The sequence below is a fragment of the Orbicella franksi genome, chromosome 4 (assembly GCF_964199315.1).
Source record: "Orbicella franksi chromosome 4, jaOrbFran1.1, whole genome shotgun sequence".
Classification (NCBI taxonomy): Eukaryota; Metazoa; Cnidaria; class Anthozoa; order Scleractinia; family Merulinidae; genus Orbicella; species Orbicella franksi.
The window spans coordinates 22,651,549-22,670,931 of NC_138148.1; the positions used below are offsets into that span (position 1 = coordinate 22,651,549).

Sequence of the window (19,383 nt, forward strand, 5' to 3'; positions counted from 1 at the left end):
TGAAAGATTCTATTTGGTTGTCTTGTTATGAAAACCATCTAACAATAGGTTCATGTTTCTGTCATGAACACCAGTTTCTCAATAAGTTACTTAGCTGATCATGTCATCAGTAGGTGTTAATTGGTTTTAAGTATTATTATTTTGTACATAACAGGAGAGATTTAGAAAATGAATTGATCAAGAAGTTAAATGCTAAGATATTTTGAAAACACATTAATTTTTAAAAGCGCGGACGACATTGCAATGCTACGTTACGCCATTACCAAGTTAAAAAGTGGAAAAGTGTAAGGTGTACTAAAAATATATTAAATAAGAAACAATACATAAAATATTTGCGGGTCCTATGGGTATAGTTCCCATGGTAAGAAACACAAAGAAAAAATGTATGAAAATGTCACATAAACAATTTGGTGTGAATGGAGTCGGTTTGTGTGTTAAGAGACAGCTTGATGTCGTTTATGTACAGCATCTCCTAGACTAAGCAATCAAACTTGGTGTTTCATTTCCTCGGAACTTTGAAAAGGTGGTTAGTCTTTGTTCTGTTGTTGCCATGCTGTGTTTCAAGTTTTTTCCCGATGGCTGAATAACAGTGTTCACTTATGGGTTGATGTAAGTGTCGTGCAATGAACCCAACATAATTTGCATCGGACAAATCACATTGAAATAAGTATACAACACACTGCATGTTGAGGATCGGGGGCTTGTTTTCCTTGACACTCAGAGTTTGTGACAATTTTTTGCTTGTAAGGATGGGTTTTACTTCTTGGCTCTCAAAGAATAGATAACTTAACCTGAGCCCACGATATGCTCACATGATGTTGGTCAGTGGATGCCTTGTTTTGACAGCTGTCAATTAATTATAACGTGGATGTCCAATATCAAAGATGTACCTATGGTAATGGTGCTACTCTCTTATTTTTCAATGTGTGGGGCTTGGTGTTCGGATGGACAGATGGACAGACGTACATACAGACAGTCATGTGACAACCAAAATTTTTGAGATCAACAGGTTACCAAATTTTTCAGGGTATGGGGCTCCGCTCATGTGCCTTTGGCACATAGGTGCTCTGCTATAAAAGCTATCTGAAAAGATTAACAACCATGACATTTCCCAAGGTGGCCATTCATCTTTCATTGAGATATCACAAGATCATGATTTTTACCTCTCGAGAGGTCTAAAATATCTGAGATTTGGGCATGATTTGGGTAACTGGAAAGCACACTTTGTATGACTTCCATAAACTCTTATATATTAATGATAATATTTACCCCTTACTGAGATATTTACCCCTGTCTGAGATATGGTGACATCCTAATAGTGCAGTTTTCGTGCTGTAAATTCATCGCCAAGTCCTTAATGAATGTACGATGACCCACATTTTAGCCACCTTTCGAAATTTGTTTCACAAAAGTGCAGGAGTTTCCCCCAAAGTAAAACATTTTTCTGCTAGTCTTTTTGCACAGCTATCAATATCCAGATCAGTCAAAATTGGTATCTACAAGCAAACCAGAGTAAACAGTCTCAGGAAGTCCAGTTAGAGTCTACGATAAGAAATATTTTCCACCCAATTTTTAGCTAATAATATCACTCTGTTTCAACAAATCCAGTAACAGGATGCTCTTGATTATTGATATCTGTCATTGTCCTTTAGGAGCATGCATGTGGCATAAGGTTCTGCAGGGCTACAATGAGCAATCGTCAACAAGCTTTTCCAGTTAAATATACTCCACTAAAGTTGACTGCACAGTTATACACCCGATACAAAATTTCTCATTATTCATAGTTCATAAAGTACTTTATCATTGACTATTAAATGCACAAGCCAAAGAGAAACAGTCCCTAAATATACAAAACTTTTAAAATATTTTCATTAGTCTTTTAATGGACATTATCAGTAAAGCAAGAATATGAATTTGATTATGTTTCTGAAAGTAAAAATAGAATATAAAAGTTTGGAAACACAATGCAAAATTTAAATGAAGGTAAGGCAAATTGACCAAACAAACTGTTAAATACAATCAATTTGATGGTACCTGGTGTGAAGAATGATAAAGGTCAGACAATGTACGTGGGACTGATTATATACAAATCAGAAAACATTATACGATGCTAAAGTGTGGAATGTATTACTCAACAACCTTAGAAGACAAAATTCCCGTTAAAATTTAATAAGGTTCCTAATCCATTGACGCCTGTGTCACCTTTAACTAGCTGTGACGAGCGTAAGCTTTTGTTCCACTTCTGACATCATCACCTTTTGACCAAAATTGGCATCATCTATAGTCAAATTCTGCAGGAGGAAAATATATTTCCAGTGGTACCCAGATCAGGTGATCAGGTCAATAGTGCCTGAAATATGCATGAAAATGCTCAGAAATTTGAGTGAAAAACTCAGAGTAAAATTTATTTCAACTACACTTGGCTACTCCATGGTAAGAATTGCCTGTCTTGATAATGCTTTCTCTGGAATTCTTGAACTAAAAGCAAGCCCAGTAGAAGGTCAACCACTGCAGCAAAAGGATACGAAAAGGAGAGAAAGAAAGGTGAAAAACAAAAAAATTTTAAAAAGCCTAAAGACATCTTATTTCTTTGCATGCCCAAGCAAATATGTCCTAAAACGCGATGGTAATGGAAAAAAAGGCAAGTTGTCATGTTACAAATGCCTTTTTAGTGCAGAGTGCTCTATTGTGATGGTTTGGGGGTTGACGTCTGCTAAACCGCTCTGGCAAAAAGGCACTAAGGTGTAAACTGGAATGTCTGTTTAATTAATTAATTTCAATTAATTAGCCTTGCAGCAAGGGGGTAGGATGGAGTAGGTACCTGTGAGCAATACATAAAATGTGTAGAACCTACGTTACTTCCTTGATCACTTCAAAAAGCTATTTATTTGATTAGGAAACTCTTTGTGGTACCTTTCTCTTGAGGAAAAAAACCAATATTTTGCTCTAAATGTATGCGCAGATTAATAAGCATTAGTGTCAATATACCTAGCCCGTTTTATGAAGCTCAAACAGGTGTAGACATTTTCGTAGAGTGCTACGCCTCTACCCCTGTATCACCAATCCTTTTCTACTTCTTCTCTAGCATATACATTTAAAACGGTAGCATGTTACCGTGGTTACCAACTGTTCTTGGTCTGTTGTAGAAATTTTCATTCAACCTTACGCCTGAACTCATTCGTTGACGATTGTTTCCACATAATGAACTCTACTGCTCTACGATCACATATTTAGGTATTCTGCGCTACTTTGCCCTGCCATTAAACAACCAGAAAACACAAACCATGTACATGAAGAATAATGAATGTGCCACGGGCAACCAGCACTTTTTACTTTAAAACAAATAAACATGACATACAAAGTGTAAGCACAGCTATAATCAGAACAAACAAAAGCTATAATCAAAACAAACAAAAACACTCTTCAGGGCCTGGATACCCCAGCTCGTGCGATAAATTTGATTCCAAGTAAAACTGATTAGGCAAAATAAGCTAGACAAAATAAACATTGGGAAGCACCGATGAGCATCCAGTGGATGAAAAAACCCCAACGCACTCGCAGCAGGAACTACGGGGAAAAGTACCAGCCCTATGGACAGCACTTCCCGACATGCCGGGCTCTGCCAGAAATGAAATGAATAGGCTACAGACCTAGAAGCCCTAAGCCGAAAAATAGCGTGCGTAATCTAGACAATATTCTCAGGAACAGCCTCAAGGCACCAAAACTTAGACTTGGGATACTTCCAACCGATGTGTTGATCAAGTAGCATAGAGTCAAGAGACCGGAACGCGGTATCGTTGGCCACACCAATTCTAATGCTATGGGTGCTATACATACAACCATCCAAAACAGACGGAAAAATGTAGGATCTAAAGCTACTTAAAGCAGTAGAGTAACTAACCCCTGAAGACTTATGGAAGTTAGATTCTAACTATCCTGGGAACAACGGGATAACAGAAGTTCTTGATTTAAGGCAACAAAGAAAACAATCTCTCAGTAATCCCTACTGGGCACTAAGGCCTGTGAGATCTTTCTAAAACTGAAACGTGCCCTTCTCTGTACTGATCATTTTTACCTTTAATGAAATTAATTTTCATGAAATCATCTAAGATAGTATTATCTTTAACCCTAAGATCTGAAATTTCACTAATACGAAAAACACCAGCATATCCAACCAAAGGGATAAACAAAAAAAGCGAATGTCCGCGAGGGAAGCAGAAGTAGTGTTCAAACTTAAATTAATAATTTATTGGCAATCAATTGGGAGACAATGGCTTCTTGGCTCCACGGGCCTAACCAGCTTCCTCTGCGCCCCTCCTCGACGCCTCTCACCAGCGGATGTCCTGTCAGAGGCTCCATCCCAGCTAAACAATGACCCCAGTAGATACTATAGGAAGCAGACTCAATAACAGAAACAGAATGGCACTCATGGACTGCACGGTCAACAAGCTCCGTCAAGTAAGGAGCAACTTGCAGTGGAATTGCTGGAAGCACAGGAACAGCAAGCTTAAAACGAGCCCAAGCCTTCCATCTCTGCCAACTGCTACTGTGCTTCTGGACTGTGTTAGCAGCGCTGGATTCCAACAGAAGATCAATCAAGCGTGGAACCAAGGGCTGAAGCTATGGATCATCGAAACTCGCAGCGAACTCTCCGACCTGCAAAAGATCTAACCAGAAGAAAAGAAAATCAAACCAATCTCTGAAACAGAAAAACACTTAGCTCCTACTAATGGGAAAAAATGAACTATGTAGAATGCACATCACAAAGTGCCTTACTGGTCAACAAACACCACTGAAAAACGATACTCCATTCCGAGTTCCTGAACTAACAAGAACACACGGGCCCAAAACCGCAGTGCAACACAACACTGCTCACAGGCTTGTCATAAACGCATTTATAACTACAGGTACCACTAACACCTGACAACAGACACCTTGCTGCCAAACAAATGGCAACATATAAATCCTGCACAAAAATGGCATAGTGTAACATGAAAAACAGGCATTCCTAACCTGAAATCTACGCGTAAAGCCAGCATGGCGAACTTCAGATCAAAGAAAACAGACAGTTTGCTTCGGTAAAACTTGCCTGGGAATAATCAAATCAGACCTTGATGGCAAGGAAACAATGTCCACAACTAAAGAGGAATATCTGGATGGAAGAGGCTTCAACAGAGACCAGAAGGCAGGCAGCCATTCAGGAACGATAAGAGTACCAACTGTGCAACACTCACGTGCATCTAATCACATCCACAACCAAGGAAACAGGAGAGCAAAGCCAAATATTCTTACCTCGCCAATCCCGTGAAAATGCATAGACGGCGCTACAGCCCAGAGACGTGAACTTAGAATTCAATCTTGGAACCTGAGCATTGTAGTGAGAGGCAAAGTGGTCGATGGAATGCGGACCCCATTTGCAATCCAACTGGGCGAAAACCTCCGAATTCAAAGACCAGTCATTCTTATCAAGAAAATGACTGAGAGCATCAGCTTTGAAATTGGCTTTACTAGGAATCCACTGAGCATGGATCTGAATGCCATTCTCCAAGCATAGCCAGAAAACATCGATTGCTAATGACTGAAGATGTTGCTTGGGGCTGCCAAATAATACAATTCTGCAAGTGTTCTGATTACCAGAGAAAACTTTGACTCTCTTATGCCTCAGCAAAACAACATGCGCTTCCCTGAAAGTCGAACTTTGCTTGCTGTCGAACGGACTAAACACACCACTGACAGGCTGATCGTTGAACCTAACTTGGAAGCCACCAAAAGTTAAGACGCTGGCATCACAGAAAATAACTGCTCCAGGGGAGAACTTCAGCTGAATCCCATAACCATTAAAGGCCTCAATATTAAGAAACCAAAAATGCAACTCCTCCAACAGAGGACCAGAAATTGGAAATGAACAATCCCGGCCAGACCACGCTTGGATAGTGAAATGAATCTGCCTGGTAAACAGCTTGGCAATAGGACCAACTGCTAAAAACAACAAGTTGATGAAACCAGCCACCCGAGGGAGATCTCTAAAAGTAACGGAACGCGACGAAATAATAAAATTGAGATTGTTCTTAAGCAAAGCGATTTTCTTAGGAGGAACTCAAAACTGCATTTTAATTGTGTCAATAAGAAAGCCTAACCCACCCCCCCCCACCTTCATAGGCTCCAACTTTGACTTCTCCTTGTTTAATTTTAAGCCATTCAACTTCAAGTCCTTTTGATGCACCAAACTAGCTGCAATTGCAGAAACCCTCTCCAGAAGCCCCGAAATAGTGCTGTCCAAATAAACAAGGCAACAATGGCTCATTGAATGCCAACGCTTAACTAGAGGCCTTAGCAACTTCATAAAACAAAAACAAGCAGGGCTTAAACCCAATGGAGGGACCTTGAACATGATAAAACAAACCTTACCACTGAAGGGCCAGGAAAACCCCAAGAACTTCTGATCGCCCGATAAAAACATCCACGTGATGGTACCCTGACTCAAGATCCCAGGTGAAAAACCAAAAGTTCTGCTGAAAACTTTGGAAAGACTATGCAAATCCACGTACTTAAATGAATGCTTGAAAAGACAAGGGTTGACGTGTTGGAGGTCAATGCCTTAACTTTTCACCCTCGGCTACAGACAATGGATTCACACAGTAAGGCGGCTCAATATGCTCCTCCATGCAATAAGCAACCAACAGCTTGGAAATAACTTCCTCAACGAAGCTGGGACAGCTCGGCAGAACAATTATTTCTTATATTTCTTATAAAGCACAGATCAGGAACTCTAATGGAAGGTAACTTATAACCTTCAGATATCACATCAAGCACAAAATGAGGGGTACTAATGATAGACTTCCAATAACTAACGTGCTGTTTCAGGCGACCTTTCATGCCAGAGAAGCCCTTGACAAACTCAGCCCCACTACTCAAATCAATAATGAACAGATACTTGTCAGTTGCCACTATGTCCACATCAAAGTCAAGAACAGTGTCCTGAGATAGTCATCAACAGCTAGGTGGATGGTCTGAAGATGAAGAACTGCACACAGACTTAGGACAATTTTGCATTAAATGGCCAAACTCCCAACACTGAAAAAGAAAAGAAAACCATAAGTGAAAACAAAAAGTAAACTAAATCAGTGCTGGTAACACTACTTAAATACTCACTAAGAGAAAACCCGGAAGACTGCATACCATAACTCAGCAACACCCCTCCTGTTACGACAGCTTCGAATGAGCGGATCCCAAAACACACGGAATACAGATATGTGCTAAACTTCGTAACGCAAATATTGTGCTAGTTTCTCTACAGCTCTGTGTTCACGCATATCTACATAATGAACTCTACAGTTCTGCAGCTGTACAACTGTGCAACTCTATTGCTCTACTTCTCTACAATTCTACTGCTCTATAGTTCTACGGCTCTATGACTCCAATTCCACAGCTCTGACTGTACAGCTGTATGACTCTAAAGCTCTACGACTCTACGATCACACATTTTTTAAATTCTACATACACTGTAAGCAAATTTTGTGAAATATGCGGTTATATTAACATACTGAAGGAAAGTAAAATGTATAGTCGTGCTAACATTTCAAACGAAAGTAAAATATACGGTCGTACTAACATACTGACGAAAAGTTAATCATACAGTCATACTAATGTACTGAAGGAAAGTAACATATACAGTCATACTAATGTGCTGGAGGAAAGTAAAATACATGGTCGTGCTGAGAAGTAAGTAGAATATACGGGGATATATTTTTCTTTTGTTCAGTTTGTTGGTACAACTATATATTTGACTTTCCTTCAGAATACTACTACAACCAAATATTTTTCTTTCATTCAGTACATTGGTACGACCGTATATTTGACTTTCCTTCAGAATGTTAGTACGACCGTATCAGGGCTCGAAAAATATTCAAATTCCACCTTGCCCATTGGGCAAGTAACTCTCAAATTTTGCTTGCCCGGGGCACTTCCCCGCTTGCCCAACTTTTCAAACTCATTAATAATTCATGACCCAAAAATGGAAGTCAAACTACAGGAGTTTTAATGTAATAAACCCGCCTTAACTGTAGTCCTCTTAGTGCTGATCACTTTCATGTTTACACCATTATATAGTAATACTTCCAGAACTTTTAACTTCTTCATTCCGCTTTTATGAAGTTGTATGGTTTGTAATAATTAACATGGTTGAACACTGTTATAATCGGATTGAATTTTCGAATGTGTTTAAAAAATGTCATCAGGAATTAAATTTTGTCCCACAGCATCTTTTGCTGGTGCCTCCCAGTTGAAGAAACAAAGTTTGCGAAGTTGTTGTTGTTCCTTCGTGTACTTACTTCCTAGTTCCTGTATTACAAGCTGGGTATCTTCATTATTATACAGCCTTGAATCAATTTGTTCAATTCGTCGAAGATTGCGTTTGACTCCTTGAATGTTCACCTGCATCTTGTCTAGCTCCACGAAATCATTGTAAAGAGAAGCGCAAGAAATTTATAACACACAGATGAATTAACAACAAGTTGCCTTCCCACTTCAGTTTTGACACAGGCACAGTGTTGAATTTGAAAAGCCGGCGAGAGCATATTTTTTCATTTGGGTGAATCAAAAATAGTTTCAGTCAAGAGAAAACGTCCTCGTTTGAAAGACACACTATTTTAAGTCATCTTCCAAGAATTCTGAACGTATTTTGATGACTTACTTATCCATTTCTTTTTAATAATAAAATTATGATACTTTTCATTTCGCACGGCAGCGTCCCAGTATGTTATCACCAGCAAACTTGCATGTCTCACTGAAACCAGAGATTTACCTGGATTTTAGCATCAAAAATGCTGGCTTCGTTTTCGCGGTACAAATATGTGGCTTGTTTTCGCATACAATTTCTACAGCTTTAATATATCGTTGTTGAGTTAAGTTTTGTACAGAGAAACTGGAAAACGCTCGCAGAAAATTGCTTCAATTTTAAGAAATAAACACAGCGTTTTCGTTCCCAAGGCGGCTATTTTTAATCCTGGAAAGAAATTTGATCGGGGCAGATTTTGATCACGTGCTAGGCAACCACTTCTGAGCCGTGAGCGCGCGTCACACAATCAACAAAACAACACTATAATTTGTAATTTTCTTCAAGCTTCATCTAAACACTTGATTACCCTTGAGCCTAAAATTTACCTTTTCTTCTCAAAATCGTTATCAAAAATTTAGTCAGTGAACGGCTTGCCTGGGTCCTTGCCCGTGGGGCAAGTAAGGAGAGAAAGTTACTTGCCCAAAGGGAAAATCTACTTGTCCCGGACGACCAGACGGGGCTTTTTTCGAGCCCTGCGTAATTTTACTTTCCTTCAGTACATTAGTACAACCATATATTTTACTTTCCTTCAGAATATTAGTATGACCGTATATTTGACTTTCCTTCAGAATGTTAGTACGACCATACATTTTACTTTCCTTCAGTACATTAGTACATTATATTTTCCTTTGATTCGAAACATTATAGGACGACCATATATTTTACTTTCCTTCAGTACGTTAGTTCGACTGTACGTTTTACTTTCACTTGAAATGTTATAGGATGACCGTATATTGTACTTTCCTTCAGTACATTTGTACAGCTGTATATTTGACCTTCTGTCAGAACGTTAGTACATTAATACGAGCCCATATTTCACAAATTTTGCTAACAGTGTAAGTAGAGTTTGTAAAAAATGTGCGATCGTAGAGCCGTAGAGTTGTAGAGCCGCAGAATCGTAGAGCTGTAGAGTAATAGAGCCATAGAGCCATAGAGTCTTAGAGCTGTAGAGTCAGAGAGTTCATTACCTAATGATATGTTTGATCGTAGAGCCATAGAGTTCATTATCTAGATATATGTTATTGTACAGCCGTAGACTACATTATGTAGAAACGATCGTCAACAAACAAGTTCAGGTGTACCTATAACGTAGGATAAAAACTTCTACAACAGACCAATAACTGTTGGCAACCATGGTAACATGCCACCATTTTATATGTACATGCAAGAGAAGAAGCACAAAGTGATCGGTAGTAAAAGCGTAGAGGTGTAGCGCTCTACACAAACTTCTTCGGCAGTAAGGTTCATAAAACAGGCACCAGTTGAGTGTCAACTACATATTAGGTGGAAGATACAAGATCACACACTAACATTGCGTGCTTTTCCTTATGGAAGAATCCTAACGTTATACGCATGCATTCTAGCATCATTAGCTTATTCATCAGTAGTTTATTCTCGATTTAGTGTTGTGCTGTGTTAGTGGAACCAGCTATGATGTCACCACTTTCCTCATTTGTATAGTACAAAAACATGAATATCTCTAAAGCAAAAAAAGATATTCCAAAAAGGAAAACGCCATTCCTCTTTACTTTGAAAAGCCTTTCAAATAAGCAGCAATTATTTTTTACTTCATAGGCACTTTATGGGCACTCGTTAACCGATGGAGGATATAATCTCGGTCAAGTAGCGCTCTTTACTTTCAATACTTCTGGTTGAAATGCTTCTCAGTTGTGTTAATCAATATCAGTGTGTATTTTAAAATGCAACTAACCCCCAATTTTTTTTGGCATATATAAATCTACTTGTTTTTCTGATCATCACTGCAAAAAAATTATAGTTTTGGCTATTTTCGTTAATTTTCTATGATTTTTCGAAGTTCCTAAAATTGGCCGTTTCAGCACCCACAGCTGAGCAATAGCGAAGAATGGAGCTAGTTGGCCTGTGATGTCACCGAAGGACTAGCAATGTTTTGCTTATGAGGAGAATGTGTGCGAACCTGCAATAGTGTGATGCAAAATTTTTGCAGAATGCAAGGTAGATGTGTTGTTGGAGGGAGTGGTGGCACAGAAAGCTCAGGAGAGAGCTATCCTCTTTTTTCAATAGCTCTATCTTGATGGCACTCTTCCAGAAATGAGAAAAAGACAAAAGAATTGTCCTGACTTGTGCGAAGTCGGACCGAAAGAGGGAGCCATCGAACAGTTCTTGAATCTCAGGTTTGCTGCTACTGTAAAAACCTAGAGATTTTCATGGTCTGTGTATTCTTCTTTAGCTTCTAGTGTGAAGCTTGACACTGTCAAGGTATATAAGACTCATTCTGTTATCATGCATTAACCACACTTTTTATAACAGTACCACCTTAATTAACCGTGCGGCCATGGGCCGAGCGCGGTTCATGTTCTACCCATGGCTCTTTTTGTTTTTTTAGTTTTGTCGGTGACTAGATGCAGACCTCCTCTCGGCCAAATTTTGAATCACGCGACCTGTGATGTTTATTTGCCAAAAGCTGTTCAAAAATTAATACACAGCTTTCTTTATTGTGTGTAAAATATATTTTCTTTTGGTTTTATCGAAGCGTTGGATTCCAAGGGAATAATAAATACGCTAAAAAGAGGTATTACGTCAGCCATGGAATGCGCTGACGTTGCAGCTTTCACTTTCGCTATGTGACAAATAAGATCACGTTTACTTTGCAAGTTTATTTCGGCAGAAGCGACGGTCATTAATTTATTTGCAATTTTGCAAGTATTTCTTGTGGTTTTAGGCAAATGAAGTAAATTCTTTGACTGTTTCATCGCAGCAAGTTCGGCGATCAGAAGGAAAATTAAATATTTGCAAGCCAAGCAAAGAACATGTCAGAACATGCAAGGATTACTTCATTGGTAGGGAAATAACCACCGTACTAAAGATAGCCGTGGATAATGCAATTCTTGAATTATATGACTGGTGTGACTTCTTTGCTAACCCTTTACTCAAGGGAAAAACAATTAAATTTAATCGTGACTTTAAAGAAAGAAAGCGCTTTTTAATAGTGTTCGTATCTTCATGCACATACATATCCCGAAGAAAGTTCCAGATTAAGACGATTACATCATTGGAGATGTCGCAACGGCTACAACTGATGGTGCAATAGTAGAGTTTGTGTTGATCAATTGCTGTGATGTCTACAGTAATCAATGAATCATCAAAAGATTGCTTTGGAATATGCACTGTATTGCGACTGTAGTACTAAGAAAACAGTTAAATTTTAAAAGTGCGGTTATAAGATCTAACAGATCTTGTTAGATCAGTACCCAGTCCTCACTCAGCTTCTAATTATGTCTGGTAAGTGCCACTGACTACCTGGTGTTAAAAGCAATAATAGTTACTTTGAAAAATGCATTACTGATTTATTTACAGTTACCACTGCTGTATTCACATCACTCATTGACAGCTAGTTTACATACTAATTTCCCGATCTAGTGCCCAGTCGTTACTCTACAATTAATGGCATGTACTGCATGGTCATACATTCTGGGTACTATCTTACACTAAGGGCCATTCTTCCCAATGCATTTACATTTGCACAGAGGTGTGCATTCAAGATTTGCTTTAGCACATTTGCATCTTCTACACATCACTTTACAGCTGCATCTGATAGCCGCTACACACCCTGGAAACCTCTGGAATTGTTATCCACTTAGGGATCCATACACCGGCCACCTTCTTCCATGAGAACTGCTCTGGACGTAGTAATGGTATAGGCTGCGCGTGATATGTTGCAGAAGGGCATCCTTTAATGCAAATGTAACAAACATAACATCAATAGCAGGTAGACAATAGGGCAAAATGTCAACCAAGAGCAAAAATTTAGGTTCTGACATTTACCTTTCTCGGGGGAAGCTTGTCCATGGTTCGGTTGTTCTTGCAGAATAGCTTCATCCTAGCTTTGTTGATGCAGGCATGTGGACTCAGCTTGTCGTAAAGAATGACAGTGAATATTTCGAAGTGTTTGAAGTGGTCAGAGTCAAGTGTTGGCTGGTAGAAAGCGTTGTTTGCTAGAACCTGAAACGTCTGAGTGACATCAGGATACAGCTCTCATACTTGCCAGGCAGAGACCTTGCTCTTTCCATAGAAGAAGGAAGTGGTATCACAGCCACTGAGCACATGGAAAACTGGCAGGGATCTAGAGCGTGCTTAACCAAGATGAGAACAAATAGCATTGATGCTAGTGAATCTGAAGTTTCGTCCCATTCCAAAGGCCACCCATAGGTCAAGGTCAGGTTGGATTTCTTTCAGAAAGTGATACTTCCCCACCAAGGTAACAATCACATCTGTATCAGCAGTTCTGATGAGAACTTTTCTGGCATACTCAGGTTTTTAAGGACGGTGCCTACTAAATACAAAGGTTTTTGTGCCAGGTTAGGACCATGCGGAAAAAGTAGATCTTTCCAATGGCTATTAGAATCCAAAAAGAAAAATGGGGGTAGCCACGCATTTTTGCGAGATAATTAGCCTTGAGTCTCAACAAAAATGCTGACATCAGCATTTTTCTGAAAAAGAAGGAAAGTATATTTTTTCACATATTTCCTTAGAATTCGTCTTTACAGACAAAAGCAAACACATTTAAAAAGATCTTTAAACTACATGGCAAATGTTAACATTAAAACCATTTTTGGTATGCTTTTTAACAAAATCGTTGCCACGGCACTTTTACCGTATTTTCCCGTGTATAAGTCGACCTTTCAAGACCTAAAAATCAGTCCAAAAATTCGCCCTCGACTTATACATGGGTCAAAACTTGAGATCCAAGCGCCAGTCAAATAATTAGCATAATAATTGTCTTTCAATGTTAACAAACATGTGATAAACGGCAGCACAGTTTACAACGTACGTTCGCTTAGCGATCTGTCTCTCCATATCAGAGCTTCAAGTTAAAATGCATCAACATTTGAAGAAGCCATAAAAGGGGATAAGTGACGATTTTGGTTGCTTTTCTTTTTTCTTGCTCCAAATTAGCTGAATTTTTGCATGTGGTCTTCAATGTAATAGAAAAATGTGGTTCTGTATTTTTGTCGCTGGTTTTTGCTTTGTTTTCGAGTTAAAACGTAGGCAAAAAACTTGGCTTTTCCTAGCCATGTCTTTAGGAGTTTATTTGTTGAACAGCAAACAGGCAGACTGTTTATAGTGTATGAAGTCAAAACCAAATCCCACAGCATATAGAGCGGAAATCTGGGAACGGTTTGTTTACACCGGCTATTGTGACGTGAACACAACACGTGAATCGATCGAGCGTCAAACGAAATGCCATCAAACAAAAAAGAGATGTGCCGTATTAGAGCTCTGTCAACTAATATCTTAAGCATTGTTTTAAAGTACCTTGTGTGCCTACCTGGTGGTTGAGAGGCATCATAAAGCCTCGATAAACCCGTAAGTCATCAGCACGTTTTAAAGAATCAAAATGTGTTCTGAAACTTCGAAGGCAGCTGATATACCGTAATCGTGTTATCGGCGTTCGAAGTCAGATCGAGCCAGGTAGCAAAGTCCAAGAGCAGTTCTTGCCCAAGAAAAATACCCTCTGGTGAGTTGTGGCCCATTTGCCAAGCGTTGCTAGCGTCAAAGTTTGGAAAGCGAGAACTGGTTTTAGAGTGATAAAATTTGTCTTGTATCGACCGCCATGTCTTCCCGCGCACGAGGTGTAAAGACCCTTCCCGGCATGCATTGCGATTACGTTCTGCGGACGTTTCTCGAACTGGTAACTAGATTTAAACATAATAATGGCCAGCAAGTGGCGATCGATTGTAACAGATCTGTGATCCAGTTTGCGTTGATTTTATTTCAAATCGGCATGATTTGTAGTGTTTTGAGCTTCTGGGATCAGGGGACATGCAGATGTATGGAGACCCGTACGTTGCGCAGAAGGGTTAAGCTGTTAATCTGTCAGCCCTATTTATAGAGCGTTTTCACGTGGAGTCATCAAATTCTTAAATCCAAAACTAAACAGCCGCCAAAGTTGTTGTCCTCATCAGGCATAAGAGGTACCAGCGCATTTTGAACTTGGAAGTTATGGCGGTGCGTGACATAAAGCTACGATCGCGTTTGTCGAAAACTATGTTTTATCTCGTGATTTTTTAGCCATTGAAGACGTTGCCGTATTTGAAAAAGTGTTTATTAAAATGTTTATTTGTTTCATTTTATTTTTATTTACACCGTTTTTTGACCTGAAATCAGCATTTTTGAGCTTATACGTTGCGTGAAATTACCATTTTCAGGAGCCCATCATGGGCTCCTACCATTTTGCTGTTTTCTAAGTGAAACCAACATCCTTGCCGTCACGCGTTAACGCGAAATCAACATTTTAACCTATTTAGACCTGAAATCAACATCATTGAGCTTATGCGCTGCGTGAAATTGACATTTTGCTGGTTTCTAAGTGAAACCAACATCCTTGCCGTCACGCGTTAACGTGAAATCAACATTTTAACCTATTTAGACCTGAATTCAACATCATTGAGCTTATGCGCTGCGTAAAATTGACATTTTGCTGGTTTCTAAGTGAAACCAACATCCTTGCCGTCACGCGTTAACGTGAAATCAACATTTCAACCTTTTTTGACCTGAAATCAACATTTTTGAGCTTGTACGTTGCGTGGAATTGACATTTTGCTGGTTTCTAAGAGAAATCAACCTCCTTGCCGTCACGCGTTAACGTGAAATCAACATTTCAACCTTTTTTGACCTGAAATCAACATTTTTGAGCTTATACGTTGCGTGGAATTGACATTTTGCTGGTTTCTAAGAGAAATCAACCTCCTTGCCGTCACGCGTTAACGTGAAATCAACATTTCAACCTACTTAGACCTGAAATCAACATCATTGAGCTTATGCGCTGCGTAAAATTGACATTTTGCTGGTTTCTAAGTGAAACCAACATCCTTGCCGTCACGCGTTAACGTGAAATCAACATTTAAACCTTTTTTGACCTAAAATCAACATTTTTGAGCTTATACGTTGCGTGAAATTGACATTTTGCTGCTTTCTAAGTGAGATCAAAGTCCCTGCGGTCGCGGCGGGCCGATCCTTTGTTATGATAAACCGAGGCGAGACTTCGACTTATAACAAAGGCTTGGCTTGGTTATTATAACAAAGGATCGGCTCTGTTTATCATAACAAAGGCCCGGCTTCGTTTATTTGCAGCCTCGGCGGGAAAAGGGCGTTAGGTATTTTAATCAAAAGTGAACTTTGTCGAAAACGCTCCAAATTTCGCATAGAGTTTTGTTTAGGTATGTTTAGCAATGTCCCGTAGTTTTTGCGCTAAACCTTGCTTCGTTTTCAGGATATTGCGTATGCAAAAAACCACTCGGTTTTCCTAGCGGCGTCTTTATAAAGCGAAGCAAAAACCAGCGGCAAAAATACAGGAACACGTTTTTCTATTACATTGAAGACCACATGCAAAAATTCAGCTAATTTGGAGCAAGAAAAAAGAAAAGCAACCAAAATCGTCACTTATCCCCTTTTATGACTAGCTTCTTCATTTATTCGTTAAATTTTAACCTGGATCTTGTAGACACTCACTGGCTCAATTTTGTCATAAAGAACCAATATTTTTCCTTTAAATAAAGCTGTAGTAAAGCCGCTCGGAGAAAATATCTTTCGCGCTTGGAACTTCTCTGCTTGGTAACCTGGCAGGATACGAGTGCGAGGACTTCTGTACCAGTACTTGACCGATTTCAAGGCTTGACTACCAAGTTCCCAACACACGCTTTGCACTTTGTTTATGGCGTCGTTTTGAAAGTCGTGAGCTTCTTTGGTGTTTTGCCTGTCTTATAAAGCCACTTTTAATCTCTTCGCACTTAAAAAGGCTTGTTTGAAATCCTTACGTTTGATTTTTGTGAGCATTTTACAAAAATTATCATCGAAAAGTCTGCATGCACATGTGTTGCTAAACTGGGTAAAACGCTCGTATACGTGCCATAATAAGCTTTAAAACTGCGCATTGAAACATGCTGTGATTTGTTTACATATCTGTGGTAGCTGAAAGATAATTTTAAGAAATACAAGATAAGTTTTCCAAGAAATTCTTACCTGGAAATTAAGAAAATCTAGTTTTTGGCCTCAAAAATTGGGGGTCGACTTATACACGGGATCGACTAATACACGGGTAAATACGGTAGTGTCTCTGACAGCCTTCCTCTGGTCCAGCTAAAATACAGTCTAAATACCTTTTGCTCACAACCAGAAACTAATCACGTGTTGAATAGGCTTGCCACTTCCATTTCATGACATAAAATGTAGGGGTAACCACGCGTTTTTTAAAGTTATTCATCTTTTTTGAAAACTTTATGGTGCCTGTTACATTTTTTCCTGTCACCTCCCCATTAAGTAAGACATTTGTGTATCTTGCACTTGTTTTGCGTGCGCACTACGCCATCTGCAGGTACATGTTTACAGTTGGATTTCAGTATAATTTTCAACAGATAACAGCTAGTTTTTCAGCTGGAAGACATTAACAGTTAGAGGTTAGTGATGAGCTCCTATTCTAGTGTTCCTGGTTTGAGTACAGGGTCATTACACTTGATTTGGTCACAGTGAGAATTTTGCTTTCATTTTAGTCGTGTACTTGGTAGTGTGGTTGATTGCGTCAATGTCAACCCCAGTGTGCATGCGTCACTTAAACCATGGCTTGCGTGATGCGCAGAACGTGTGCGCACTAACAAAAGTAGGCACCGTCCTTAATAACAGCATGCACATTCAAACTAAAACATTCTCCACACACACATTTCCTTTCCAGGTCAAAACATATTGTAGAAAGCGTACATGTTTTTAAACAGAGATAATACAGCCCAAGCTCTGCACGTACCTGAAGGCAGTAGGATTTTCTGTCAAACCAACAGTGCCACTGCACTCTACGACTTTATTCTCCTGCTCGTGCGCTTTGTCAAATGGGATTGCTGAATAACTGTTGCCCGTTTTTGACAAGACCCAGGCTCCTTCCCCATGAAACTTCTTGTTGATGCTCTCGGGTAAACTCTTCATGTCCCGGATGTGTATGGGGGTCCACCGTGCATAGTTGACGTGGTCCAGGGCGAAGAAGAGTGGGACAAGCTCCTCCAGAACTTGAATGTGCAGGTGGAAGTTGCGTTCTCGGTGGGCACGCACTACAAGTAACACAAGAGTCTCGAGGTGTAAGATTAGGTCCCAGAAGAAGAACGTTGGACTTGTCTGTTTTGCTTCCTCCCATGCAGTCAGTGTTATCTCTTCGGTGCACTGTGAAAATGCCTCCATCTTTAGTTTCTGAAGAGCCAAAGCATTGACCTGATGAGCGTGCCCAAAGATCAACAAATAAAGTTTATATTTCATGTCATTCAAGTAAAGTTTAAAATTCATGATGTTCTAATCATTTAATAGGCTGCATAAAATTTTAACAAAAGATGATATTGCAGTGGAAAATTATTGCAGATTCGTTCTCAATTTAAAGGCGCTAACATGAGCACAGAAAACGTATAATAGATGTTTGTAACTTGCGTGAGTCTATTTCTTTCAAATGTTACTTACACGTCAATAGTCAGCAGTGTTTCACATGTTTTCTGCACTCATTCTAGTTGCCAAACAATATATGTAAATGATATTCATATTTCACCATCAATACCTCGTTCTTGCAAGATGGGTTGCCTTTATGAAGGAATCTGCAACACCAGATGAAGCTACATCTGCTTCTGTCGGTGCAGCCGTTTAACCAGACTTGTCTAGTAAATCTCCAAGAACACTCCACAATGCCATCTCTATGTGGAGGCCTCCCATCATCGCAACGCATGCTGCCTCACCATGCAAGGCCAGCTACTTCCACTGTGCTATCTTAGCTAAGGCAAAGAGGGGCTGATCGACAGTAATTACAGGAATTTGATCTGGATTTAGAAAAGTGATAGCCTGCTTCAACACACTCATACCGTACTTTGTTATCGCCGGCATTGCCACCTTCTCATAGAACAGGGGAAGAAGCGCTGTCGAGGCTGGAGGTGATCTCCCATGTAATTTGAAGCGTGATATGCTGCCCAAGTGACAGCATCTCCAGGCGCAACAGATTCCTCATCAAGCTTGGGAAGTGAATGCCTTACCCACTCCTCTTCTTTCTCTTTTTCCTCTAACACAACACTTGTTGCATCTTGTGTATGGCAACATCGAACCACTGCTTTACTACTGTCCAGTTCAACCAGAGAACTATAGCATATTCCTCGGGCAGAAAATGCCCTGTTTCTTGAGGAGGTATAGTAACTGGAGGTCTCTCCTCTCCAGGATTCATCGTTGTTGGCAACTGAAACATGCTTATCCCAGTGCCATGGAATGATGAAGCTGCCGTCGTTGAACTTGGATTGTGATCTAAATTATCCAAAGCGCCTACAGTGAAAACGCCTTTTTTTAAACAGGCCGGCACTACGACACCGTCATCTACAAAACGTTCACTAACTGAAGCAGCGCTCATGTCCTCTAACTCTACGATTCTTTGATATGACCCAGAGATTCCCAGCTGATACAGTTTGGCTATGACTGACTTGCTCCTGGTCATATTATGTACTGTACTGCCAATATACAAAGGAAGAGGAGGCTCTCTTGCCTTGTTGTGCTGCGTCTGA

At 39.7% G+C, this 19,383-nt stretch overlaps 1 protein-coding gene and 2 pseudogenes across 4 annotated transcripts in view; 1 reads left to right on the forward strand and 2 right to left on the reverse strand.

The window, feature by feature from the left end:
* Positions 1–19,383, forward strand: part of LOC145484909 (nuclear RNA export factor 1-like) — a 257,953-nt gene that overhangs the window by 166,659 nt on the left and 71,911 nt on the right. The window lies entirely within an intron of this gene.
* On the reverse strand, positions 6–13,695 carry LOC145484937 (uncharacterized; annotated as a pseudogene).
* On the reverse strand, positions 16,291–18,706 carry LOC145483752 (uncharacterized; annotated as a pseudogene).